Source organism: Drosophila melanogaster, chromosome X, assembly GCF_000001215.4.
Source record: "Drosophila melanogaster chromosome X".
Lineage (NCBI taxonomy): Eukaryota > Metazoa > Arthropoda > Insecta > Diptera > Drosophilidae > Drosophila > Drosophila melanogaster.
Genome location: NC_004354.4, coordinates 8,828,207 through 8,841,041, shown reverse-complemented (window position 1 = coordinate 8,841,041; position 12,835 = coordinate 8,828,207). Strand labels below are relative to the sequence as shown.

The 12,835-nt window shown below is 40.2% G+C and overlaps 1 protein-coding gene and 1 long non-coding RNA gene across 2 annotated transcripts in view; both read right to left on the bottom strand.

Moving 5' to 3' along the window:
- Nucleotides 1-2,719, bottom strand: part of CG12075 (uncharacterized protein) — a 34,452-nt gene extending 31,733 nt beyond the window's left edge. The window contains exon 1 of the mRNA NM_001258653.1: nucleotides 2,558-2,719. The gene's annotated coding sequence lies outside the window, so the exon portion shown is untranslated. The remainder of the gene's footprint in view (nucleotides 1-2,557) is intronic.
- A 1,598-nt stretch (nucleotides 2,720-4,317) lies between these two features.
- lncRNA:CR45537 (long non-coding RNA:CR45537) lies at nucleotides 4,318-5,736 on the bottom strand. Its single transcript, NR_123839.1, has one exon. It is a non-coding gene; the product is annotated as a long non-coding RNA:CR45537 (long non-coding RNA).
- Between the last annotated feature and the right edge of the window lie 7,099 nt (nucleotides 5,737-12,835).

Here is a 12,835-nt window from a genome sequence, read left to right as displayed (position 1 = left end):
TGCTCTGTGACCATTTTTAGTCAAGTTATACCCAAAAAAGCCAACATGAAAATTCAGTTTTTTGCCAAAAATAGTTTCCAGATTTTTTGTGAAAAAAATAATCGGTTTTTCGATCATAACATTGGAATAAATTACCCAAATATGGAATGTCATACCTCGTTGAGTTTGTTTTTTAAATTCCAATCGATTTGCATTCAAGTTTGGGAATTCTAGGATTTTTCAATTTTTTGCAAATTTTGATGATGTTACCCCTTACAAAAAATGCGAAAATTTGGCCAAAAATTAATTTTACAAAATCAGTTTAAAAGTGATAGGGGTTGTTAGTATTGGTTGTAGGGAGTATAAAATGGTACTTCTTTTTGCTCTGTGACCATTTTTAGTCCAGTTATAGCCAAAAAAGCCAAAATGAAAATTCAGTTTTTTGCCAAGAATAGTTTCCAGATTTTGTGTGAAAAAAATATTTGGTATTTTGATCATAACATTGGAAATAATTACCCAAATATGGAATGTCATACCTCATTGAGTTTGTTTTTTAAATTCCAATCGATTTGCATTCAAGTTTGGGAATTATAGGATTTTTCAATTTTTTGCAAATTTTGATGATGTTACCCCTTACAAAAAATGCGAAAATTTGGCCAAAAATTAATTTTACAAAATCAGTTCAAAAGTGAAAGGGGTTGTTAGTATTGGTTGTAGAGAGTATAAAATTGTACTTCTTTTTGCTCTGTGACCATTTTTAGTCAAGTTATAGCCAAAAAAGCCATCCTAAATATTGAATTTTTTGGCAAAAATCGTTTCTCTCTGTATTCTGATCAGAACATTCGATAGAATGATCCACATATCGAGCCTGGGGAGTCAATTATAGACTTTGAATCATAAATCTCACTTTTATAGTCAAGGGCCCATAACGCGTTTATCAAAGTCAAAGTGGTTTGATTGGATAATACGATATAAGTAATTCGTGGTCTGCAATTTGACTTGTACTCACTTTGAACACCATTATCTGCAGTGAGCATTTGCAACTGCATGATTTCGCTTATTGAATTTGTTGCACGACTTAAATGATCAGGTAAAACTCAGTTGACCGAATGATTTACTTGACATTTTACCTCGTCTACAATTGCTCAAGATGACTGCAATGATGAAAATAATAATGGAAATGCATATGGAATATCAGAGGCTGCAATTTTCAGTGTGGCATTAAATTCCTTCACTTCAGCGAAGCGCAAAGACAGCAGCCAGATGATATGAGGGAAAATCGGGGGAGAGGGGCCAAAGAAAAGCTTAAAATGTTGGAAAACTCGTTTCGTCTCGGCCAAAAGAAAAATGCAGATAAAAATAAATAACGAAAACGAAAACTGAATAAGAAATGGCATCTTCTAGGGCAGCAACGAATATGGATGTACCCTAAAATAAATCATGATACGGTTCGCTTGAAATCCCTTCGAAAGTTACAATTTAAAAGATACTTCTTCGCTATCCAGTTTACCAAGCCGATTGATTAAATCACATATAATTGTATTATAGAAATTAAGTACTTTTAAAGTCTAAACAAAGGGTAATTGGTTTATCGCTACCCAAGAGCTGCTAACTCTGGCGAAATAGGTGAGACGAGAAGTTTTTGTGCGGATGGTGGTAAGTCGAGGAGGCCCCAGCGCGTCCAAGAATTTTCCTAGCCAACATCTTGATTGTGCCTACATCAACTGGGACTGCGGTCCCCTTCGAGCCTCTCGAAACTTGATTTCAGCGTTGTTTATGAATTTGTTGGCCATCAGGAAAGGCAGCAGCCGGAGCATAACACACAGCCACTGCAAAACACTTTTGGCCAGGCTGGGACTAAAGCCCCGTAGCTGAATGCTAAGAACTGCCTGATGATGCTGAGCCTGGGTGAATGGTCAAGTCATAAATAAAAGATCTTCGGCCAGCATTCTGCAGATGTTGTCTCTTTAATTACCCCCAGCACATATCGCAGGTTCTTGTGAGCGGTGAGCAAACACACACGTTTAATAGACCAAACCTAATGTGCAGCCTGATGACAAAGAGCCGTTTTCCAACGTCTTCCGCTTTTGGTACCAAATTCAGGCCAAAATCAACTTAATCCGCATTTCTATGCGATTCTCACAGAGCATAGCTAATTAGATGGCAGAATCTCATTAGATTGCATAGATTTGCCAGGGCTCTCTATTCACGAGCTGTCATAAAGGTTTTTGGTTTACTATCAATCTTAAGATGTTTTTTTTTGGTCCAGTTCTACGAACTCATGCTGCATTTCAAAATAAACCCAATTGTCTTTGGTTTTCACCATGTTTAGCATCGTTTCACATATTTTCACCTGTTATTCTACACAATTTCCCTCACACTTGGTGACCTTCCATCCGGCCCACTGGCCCCCCAGCTGCACTTTCATCTCAAGGGTGACCCACACTAACTCTCTGAAAGAAAGCTCTCTCACGTGCTGGTATAAAATTCATTCAGATCGCGCTCATCTTTTCATAGGCCACAAATTGGCCTGGCCAAAATAAATATGCGAGCTGTGTTTAATTTGCCGTTAACTTACCTCATAAAACAGTGCTTATATTTTAGTGTCTCGTTCGAAAAGTAATTAAAATAGGCACTTTTGTTTGATTTTAACAGGAAAAAAAACACTGAAAAGGGACTGTTTATACTGATTGTTAAGTGGCTAAAACAACCAACTTCTTTGAAACACGCGCATAAACTAAAAATTAATAACAAAAACAAAAACACGCGGGAGAAAGAGGAGAAAATAAATGTGTTGATTGTGGCATAAAGGGGGATCTTCTGAAACCGGTTTTTGTTCAACTTTTATGAGCTTTTCACAAATTGTAGCTTGTTTTTTAGCGCAACTAAATAATAAAACATTTTCGAAAATGTACAACTTAGTCGGGACACAGCACCTGAAACAAAAACTGAACGACGTCTTCGTTAAGTTAGCGCGCAAGAAGTTCGCTTTTAGTACATTAGCCAAGAAATGAACCATAGTGCATTAGCTAAGACACCAACCGGTACTCAAAATATCTCTAAGCAATTCTGTAACTTTAAATTTAACTGAGTGATAACAGAAAAGGTAAATAAAATTAACTGTGATATTTTGTAAATTTAAAAAAAATGGAAATCTTTTTGAAACTGGTAAAACCATTTTTTAATGCTGTGCTCCTCATTACAGTTTGCTTCTTTATTTTTTTATTGTCATCGGATATTGTATTGTGTTTCTATTTGCGTATTTAATTTTACATTTTGCACTTGCATTTCGAAGTTAGAAATTGAAATTATGATTTCATTTTGAGCTTTCCCTCCCCATGTTCTCGTGCAAAAATATTTTCATTTTTAACAATTTTTAACTTTCTGCCATGAAAATGATAAAAGTTAGTCAATTTTTTGTGCGCGATTGCAAGGATTGTGTGCCTGAGGATGCTTCGCTCGAAACTTTCGAATGGCACACAGATACTCGCACAGATACGCACGCACTCACACATACACATACAAAAAATGCCCGCGGCTTAACGCTGCGCAAAGCCAACCAAAAACTATGAAATTTCTATCTGGTATATATGCATGCATGCCAACTACAGTGCATCCTTGAAGTTGATACACATTTTCTGCGAATCTTTATTGTTAAATATGTATGCACTGCAATATAGTTTTATTTGCCAATACTGTCATAATCTTCCAAAAATAAATAAAATGTTAACTTAAGAAAACACACACATACCTGTTCGTTTTGCGGAGATTCCACTGTTTTTTTTTTTGTGGGGCCATTTGTGCGTTTCAAGTGAGGCTTCGCAAACGAATGCCGGAAGTTGCCTTTCGAATGCAAAATGCAAATTTAAGGAAAAGGAGCATCGTCAGGGGGGGGGCTTTGGTTTTGGTATGGGGTGTGCGATAAGGACACGCTGATAAACGAACTTGAACATTTTTTGACAGTTGTGCGTATAAATCTTGAAATGTTTTAATTTGCTTGCGAATCGATTTAAAGCGCACAGCAACGAAGTGCAAAAAAAAAAACGCAGCGAAAAATGGCAAGACAAAAAATGGTTGAAAAACGCAAAAGAAGCGTAGAGCAAATGGCAACGTAGTCCAATGCGGCAAGCAACATCGTTGCGTATGATTTATGAATGACATTTCAGCTCTTCAATATCCTGCAAGCATTCGGGCAATGGTGAATTGCTGATGCAGCTTGATGACTTAGAAATACAAAAACCTTTCACAAGATTATTTATGAATGCAGTGAAATAGGTGAAGTTGCATGATATTGCATAGTGTTTCGAAAATAATCTGTTTAATCTTTTAATATTTAAGCTAGTGTTGAAATATGAAGAATTTTGTAAATAGTCAAAATATTAGGGTATTCCAGTGCTCGGCTACCAGCTAAGCATTTTTTTTTTCGTTGTGTGTGGAGCATCGCGAATTAGCCAAAAGCCGTTGCCAATCTCAGTGTCCAGTGCCCAGTGTCCATTGTCCCGCTGTCCATTTGTCCGGCTTTTGGTCATGGTATTGGAGTTGGAGCTGGAGCAAGAGCAGGAGCAGGAGCAGCAGTAGGAGTGTGGGGTGTTTACCTTTAAAGCGTCGCTGCTGGCTCGCCATTTTTTGCCTGGTTCTTTTGATTTTGATTTCGGCCTCGCTTTTGTTTTCATTTTTCCACTGGCGGCTCTGCTTCAGCGCGCTGTCGCTTTTTTAGTGCACCAGTCAGAGTCACCAGCCCAATCTCAATCGCAGTACCAGTCCCAGTCCCAGTCGCAATCCAAATCCGAATCCGAATCCGAATCGCAATCGCAATAGCAATCCCAATCTCAGCCAGTCGCCAATACCAGAGATTCCGATCCAGGGCCAGGCAATTCCATATCATATTTTTGCATTGACCCCGGTCCGCAGTCGGTTTTTTGCTCTTGGCGTTTATAGATTGAGTACTTTATCAAAAAAACGAGACATCAAAGCGTATATCATGTCAGCTGCAGACGCTGGGCCAGGGATCCCCCTTCTTATTTTCGTTTTCCCCTTTTTTTTTTTTTTTATTTTTTGTGTGTATGTGTACATATATATATTTTTTTTTTGTGAGCCTGGGGATTGCATTTGCATTCCGCCTTTGTCCCTCTGCCGGTCACCATAACTTAGCCAATGGCCCGGCTTGGGCGCCATTTTGTTTATCTTTGTCGCAAAAGGAGTCGATTCCCCACAAAGTTGGTCAAACTAAGGACCAGACTGAAGTTCCACACACAAAAATACATATGTATATCCGCAGGAAGTTGAAGCTTGAAGTAGCAAATGATAGCTTAGCCATTATGTTTGCGTTCTAAGATGTGTCATATTAACTGGAGATGGGTACTTCATATACATCTACTTCTTTAGTTTATGAAAGATTTGATTTCCGTTGCAGTCGCATTAGCATCGTGCACCATGCCCTGGAATCCCATCCCGTATCGATCGTCGGGCATCGCTAGTGACTCAGTTTCTGGCTCGACGACTTCTCCCAAAACGATTCTCGTTCCGCCGATTTCGATCTCTTGTGATCATGGTACATTGGGTTTTGGTTTCCCAAATGAGTTGCAGCGGGCGAGTGGCGATGAATGGAACGTCAGAGCGTTCGAATCGCTGCTGCTGCTGGCATGAATGGACCGCTTTTGTGTGCGGCTACAGTGGGCACACGCAGCTAACGAAAAAGCAATGAATTGTATGTTTTTTTTTTTTAAAGTAAGTCAGAAAGTTTCCAGCAAGTTATTCTACTATTTAGGCAACCTAAAATGTATATGAAATACTTTTCAAAGATTTATTTAGCATATTTCTGAGAGGTTCCACTTTATGGAGGCTTCTGCCACTCGTAGGCGTCGAAATCGCTTGCCAGTCATCGAGTGGGATCGTTTTCTCCACACTCTCCCAGACTTTTTCCAGTTTTGTTCCCTTTTTTTTCTTTTGGTCTATCAAGCGTGTGGGTGGCATAAAATGGGGTGGAGCCATGTGCCAGTAAATTAAGTGGAGTTTGCTTAGATTTCTGATGAATTTATTTTTGCAGCGTTGCAATGCGTGTCATTAGCATAAGTTGGAAGCGCACTTATATTATGACATTATCAAAAGTACAAATGAAGACAAAAAACTTCGGGAGATCGGCACAACTAAGGTGTCCGTTGATTAAGCCTGATTTATTGGACGAACCGAAAAGCGTTTACACATTTGTTAACTTTGACGAGCAGCCAAACAAATCGCTCTATGCAAATGATGAACGTCGAGCGGAAACGGAAAACGAAATGCTGGCCAAAATGAGAAATGCCACAGATGGAATGAATTGAAGTGGAGTGGACCTGAACCCGGTCCCCCGAATATGTATCTGCATCTGTATCTGTATATCTGAGCCCGAACATGGAACTCAACTAAACTAAAAACTGATGGCACCGAATCACATCAGACAGTTCCAGCCAGCCAGTCAGCCAGCCAGTCAGCCAATTAATATTTTGTTAATTTCGTTTTAGGTTCCGTGGCTCGTGTCTGCATTTAAAGGTATTTTTGTTTGCATAAATAAGCGGACGGACGGCGGAGAACTGGCAAACGTCAAAACTTTTAAAATTTCAATTTCCGGTGCAACGGCAAAACGGCCAAGATGAAGATGGTGATGGTGATGGGACGACGAGGCCCGATTTCATTCATAAAAGGGATCTGAATCGGATCTTGGACCTCGAACCACAAAACTCGGACTCTCCAAATGGACAGAAAAAAAGAAAAGAAACAAAGAAAAGGAGGAGGATGAGTATCCTTCACCGGGCGACGGGGGAAATTAATTTTATTTTGATATTTGCGCAACAAATTCGCTGGCGAAATTATCACAACAAGTTATTTCTCAGTCGCAGCAAACAAAAAGCGTCAAATTTATCAAAAGTGACAGGCGTGTGGAAGGGTCTTGCAATCGCATAGGTGGCATATATACACATATTTACATATATATCATATACCCTTTTATGCATATGTCAGTTGCGATATAGCCTTGGCTGGCTGTATTTGCATTCGCTCGAAATTAAACAGAAAACTTCGAGATTTGCAAGTCCAGTTTCTCGCCTTGAGTTCTTCGTTTCTTCGTTTCGATTTCCTGCTGCGTGAACTGAAAGGCTCATGAGGATGTGTTGATTTGGATTGGATTCGAATGGAATCGCATCAGCACTTTGTTCCCCAAACGAAGAGTTAATAATTATAATTATATTTGTAATTTGTAGCATTGGGTACAAATGCTGCACTTTAAATCAGTCGATTTAATTTGGGCGCCATCTAATCGTGGCTTTTTAGTTGACAGTCGTTTTTGTTAATCATTTATTGAAGTTCCTTTAGCCTTCCGCTGCTTTTCCATTTCCTGTAATTTCACGAAACACATCTGTATATACATATATATATATACATATATATATTTTATGCATTTAAATTCATATTTTTTTTGTCCAACCAAATTCCACATTCGCCTCGTTCGCTGTGTGTTTCTGTTTCAAATGCGGCGTACGCAGAAATTATTTTAATTTTCAATAAAAATGCAAATATTTTATTTATAATTTTGTGCAAATAAAAAAAAAAAGAAAAAACAAATACGCATATATATGCGTATGTAGATTTCCATCATCAATATTGTGCGAAACCATAGCACACACACGGAATAGATATTTTCGAAAAACCCAGTGAGCTTTTTCCCAGCGCAAATATTTCCCACATCATATCTGAAAACATATTTGGGGAAAATGTTCTTTGGGTTGTCTACCGTTGATGTGGCGACAATTTGGCGGCTGCTGTAGTCGAGGAAAAAAAAAATTAAAAATCCGAGAAAAAAAAACACGTCGGAAAATGGAAAAGTGACAGGCCGTCAAACTGACAAACTGACGAAACAGAAGCATTGACTGCAGCCTTGTTAAACATATTTCCACTGTCACCCGAGGTCAGGCTTCTGATTCGTGTTTTCCGATCGACTTCCGGGTATATCAGTTATGACCAATAACTCAGTCTAGTTTCTATACTACTATATATATTGTAGTTTCAAGGTGATTGTTTGATTCATTCATTTAGCATTTGAATTGTAGCCTTTTTGAGATACAAGTCTTGGCAAAGAAATGATATAATTTAAAATGTTTTCCGCTCATTACAAAATTGTCTTCAAGACAAATATGCCATAATCTTTATTGTTCAATTTTCTACATTTAAAAAAGATTTTCACAGCTTCACAAAATTATTGTTAGAGCATTAATGAGTCAAAAAGGGATTTTAGTGGAACTTTTCACTTGTGTCATGAAATGCATTTGATGTGCATATTTAATAATATTTGTTTATTTATTTTTGACTGGCTCTCATTTAGTTTTGGCTGGGGTTTTCGGGGACCTGGCTGATTGTGAAATTTTTACGCTCACTAAACTGTCAACTGCAGTTTTGGTTTCGCTTTCAGGCTTTTGTACGTCCGCATACAGGATATTATCAAAATGCAATTTTCAATTAAATGCAAGAAAAAAAGATATCAAAAATACCAACAACAACAAAAACAAAAAACAAGTACGCTAGGCAAAAAATTAAATTGTTAAGAACATATAACTTTAACTGCTAACATAATAATTGCTTTGCGTGCTCAATTTGTATTAAAACTAGATGTCAAAGGCAATTTAATCAAAGTTATAGGACGATTAAAAAACGCTTTAATCAATTGTTTGCGATTTGAAAAACATAACATATGAAATTAAAATTGGTTTGTTGTTTCCTTCATTTATTTAGAATGCGGTTTTATAAGTTTACTTATGCGTTCCTTTTAAAAAATAAACAAAAACGCATAGGCCTGTCATTCAACTACTTTAGATCATCTCATTTACAATCCCCGCTGGCATTTCTGTGGGTGTTTGCGCCGTGGACAAACAAATTGCCAACAATAAGTCAGCGAAATTGAGCAACAAAAGCGGCTAAAGCGAATGAAAATAGGGGTAGAAGCGAAGGGGGCACAGGTAGACGAGGTGAGATTGAGGTGAGGCCCGGCTTAAAGAGCTCGTTGCACATGTAGATCTGCATAATGGAAGCGAGGGCGGCAGCAGTTGTGATTTAAGATAACCATCATCGCTGCGACAAACTGACAGGCGGACGGACTGGCGGCTTGATGGGTTGACAAACTGACAACCCGCACTTGCCACTGGAACGCGACACTTTCCACTCGGGACAACCTGACAAATGATGATGAGATGGTACGCAATGGGCTGCGATGACGATCGGGTAGCAAGCGCAGCCGGCATCCCAAACTCAAACTGAATCCGAAACTGAATCGAAATCGGAATCGGATTCAGAAGCTGCAAATGCAACTGCAACTGCAACAGAATCGGATTCGGAATCGGAATCGAAAAAAAAGGCACATTGGAACATGCAAATTTTTGTGGGCTGCCGTTGACATTTCACAGCTGCAGGCGCACAGCTGCGGTCGAAAAAATAGCACCTATTCTGTGCTAAGTGAGTGCACTGAAAAAGCATTGATTTTTAATGTGTGCTCAAATACGATAAATTCGTTCAATTTAGTACCTACCAGCTTGGCCGCAGCTGTGGACGTGGGCACAGGTAAAGCCGCAGTTGCAGCTACAGCTAACAGATACATCCTACGATTCTGATTCCGATTCAGATGCGGCGGACACAAAGTGCGACCTCAACAGATGGACCTCACACTAAGCCGTCGGCTTTGCCAGCAAATCCACTCGGCATTCAGCGGTCGCACTTCTTGCCCCTTTGTCACCGATTCGGATACGGATCGAGGCAACATATTCGGAGGCACTGTATATATATATATGCATATGTGTTGTGTATTGGTTTCGTTTTGCAGTTCGGCACTTCATCTGCGGCTTTGGCCGGTGCTTAGTGCGCCCTTTGTTTTCGCCCACATTTTTTCCAAGGGGCTACAGACATACATAATTCCCCGGCCGCCACGTTGCAACCCAACATTTTCGCACCTCGCAAGCGAAGAGAGTAAGGGCTCAATGAAAACTGCTGGTCGTCAGGTCGTGGAAAACCCTTTCCAAGTGACTTTTATGGGCCGGCACACTCTGCGAGTGGACGTGGAAAATAACCCTGACTGTTTACGTTTTTAGCGCGTATTTAGCACTTCATTAATTTAATCGACTTTCCATTTCAAGCATAAAAATCTTAAGTTCTTAATATATTCAGCACACTTTTCCTGGCATTCTTCGATGGCAGCAAGTCATATTTGAAGTTCTAGATTTATTTAAATCATTGAACCAAAATCGAATCTTTTCTGAGGTCAGAAATCTCGTCGATCTGTAAAGTTAATCACATTTGGAATATTCCATATGGCAAGATGGAGCTAATCTTGCAGCCTAGGGCTGTAAAAGGAGCAGAAGAATGGGCGATGAGGTCCTTGGAATCGTAGGTAGAATCCACCAAGAAGCTGGCAACAAATACAACACGAACAGGACGAAGCGAGCACGCATCAACGCACTTGAGACTGCCAGTGAGTTAGACAAGGACGCGTGAGGAGGAGCATGACACTTTGACCTGCGGGGGATGCTGCGTGCTGCGGGTGGAGCAGGGGGGGGGGGGTGGTGTGTTGCGGGGTCGTGTGTGTCAAGTGTCAAGTGTCGACGGCTGACGGACGCAAGTGTCAGCCATCTGGAGGAGCGACAGAGAGCGAGCGAAGCCATTGGGAGCCCTTCGACTGTCTCCTATTTCACTGCAAAAAATTTGGCACTACATACTTAAATAAAAGTTATTGACTATTATAAATAGTAGCGAATTAAAAGATAGTCATTGCTTTATTTATTATGTATATATTGCAGCGATATATGGTATAATTTTCTGGAACTCAAGCAAGTTCGTTGGTATTTTTTTTTTGCAGTGTGCCTGGGCAGCTACTTCGCCTCCTGGCGCGATGTCTGTGCTACTTCGTCCGTGTGTCTGTTTCCGTCTCCTGGCGAAGTCACAGGTCACCGCCCATTGTGGGCGGGTTGTCGGTTGTCCTGCGGGGTTGGGATTCGGGATTCGGGATTGGGATTGGGATTGGGATTGGGGATTGGGGATTGGGCTAGGGATTGGGTGGTTTTCGGGCTGCGTTTAGATGGCTGCCGCTGCTGACCATGGCAACCGAAATGGCAATGGCCAACGCACACGAGCACAAGTAATCATAATAAAGGACCAAAGAGGAGCTTTTCTCGCAGTATCTGTGTGTGTGCGTGTGCGTGTGTGTGTGGAAAATCTTATTTCACGCTGCAAACCACAAGGGAACGTGCCAAACACCGCAAGCAATAAATGAGACGATGGCGACGAGCAGAAAAATTGCCAACGAGAGCGGCAGGACAACGAAAATGACAACGACAACGACGACGACAGGCGAAACATGGTGACATTGTAATAATTATGCCAAAGATTATCCTTAGACTCGCCGTACGCACACACACACACACACACACACGCACGCACGCATACACGTACACACGCGCATAGCACGCAGGGAGAAACTCGAGGAGGGATATTCGAGGTGTGAGGGCGGCGACCGTTGTGCCGCAGGATATAAGGATATAAGCGGCAGGACAACGACAATGACACCGAGGACGAGGACGAAAACGAGAACGACAACTACGACGACAGCTCGACGATGTTGCCAGCCGCGAGCAAGCGCGTTAAGTAGATGAGCTTCAATTTGTGTACCGCCCACCCAACGCCCACTTCCATAATGCACTCCGAAAAAGAAAAAAACAACGTGGGTTGTGTTTTAAAATATATTTCATATATTTAGCTTGTACAATATATATATTATATTATATTTACCCCAAAAATACACCGCTTAAATGTAGGCTAATTTAATCTCAATTTAATCGTAAACTTTGCTGAAATTTGCATATTTATTTTGTGTACATTTCATTTATTTTTTTCGAGTGTACATGGCCTCTGCACTTCCTCACCTCTCGTTTTGCCCGTCTTCCTGCGGTCCCTTGCGTTGGGCGGATATCCTGTAACCAGATTTGCCCTATGTGATTAAGTAAGTCATTGAGATGGTCTCGGCCTCGATAAGCCGGGTTGACCTGACCCCTAACCACTTTATCCTTCCCCCACTCCTGCTTTTCCTGCTGCTGCTGTTGTTGTTGTTGTTGTACTTGTTGTTATTGTTGCCGTTGCCACGCTTGTAAATTGTTGTTGTCCAATGATGACGATGACGATGATGTCGCCTCCTTCAGCCTTTTATCGCCTCCTGCATCTTAAAGTTTACAAAACAAATGCAAAAAGCGGGTGGCTACGAAAAAAAAAAAACACTAAAATGGAAATAGATTTTTTGGCATCCCCTTGTTTTTTATTTTGTTTTTTTTTTTATACAACTTTTCGTTGCCAAGGCTAATTAACGCGGCATCCAAGAAGGAAACTTTATAAAATACAATTAAAAAAGGTATTATTTCTATGCCTTTTTTTTTTGGTTCTTCAGCAGCTAAAAGCTGCTTGTTTTCGTCAAATATTCTAGCAAAAGGTGATTCAATTTGTGCAGTTACTACCTTAAATAAGGCGGAAAATAAAGTTCTACGTATTTGTATACTACTACTGCAATCCGCATCGTCGAAACCAATTTCGCGACATTGTGGGCGTGTCAGCCAAAAGCTCGTGACAAAAAGATGGACAGCCATTGCAAACAAATGTCAGACGGGCAGGACCAAAAGTGCCACCCCGATACTCAAAACTGTGGAGGCGTGGGTGGTTGGGGAAAAACAGTCTCGAGCAACACGGAAAGAAATATATAATATATATATAATATATATATCTAATAATATAATATAATATATATAGAAATACATCTTAAACTAACGTTCTTAAGCATTTTTCTAGCTGTTACTAACTA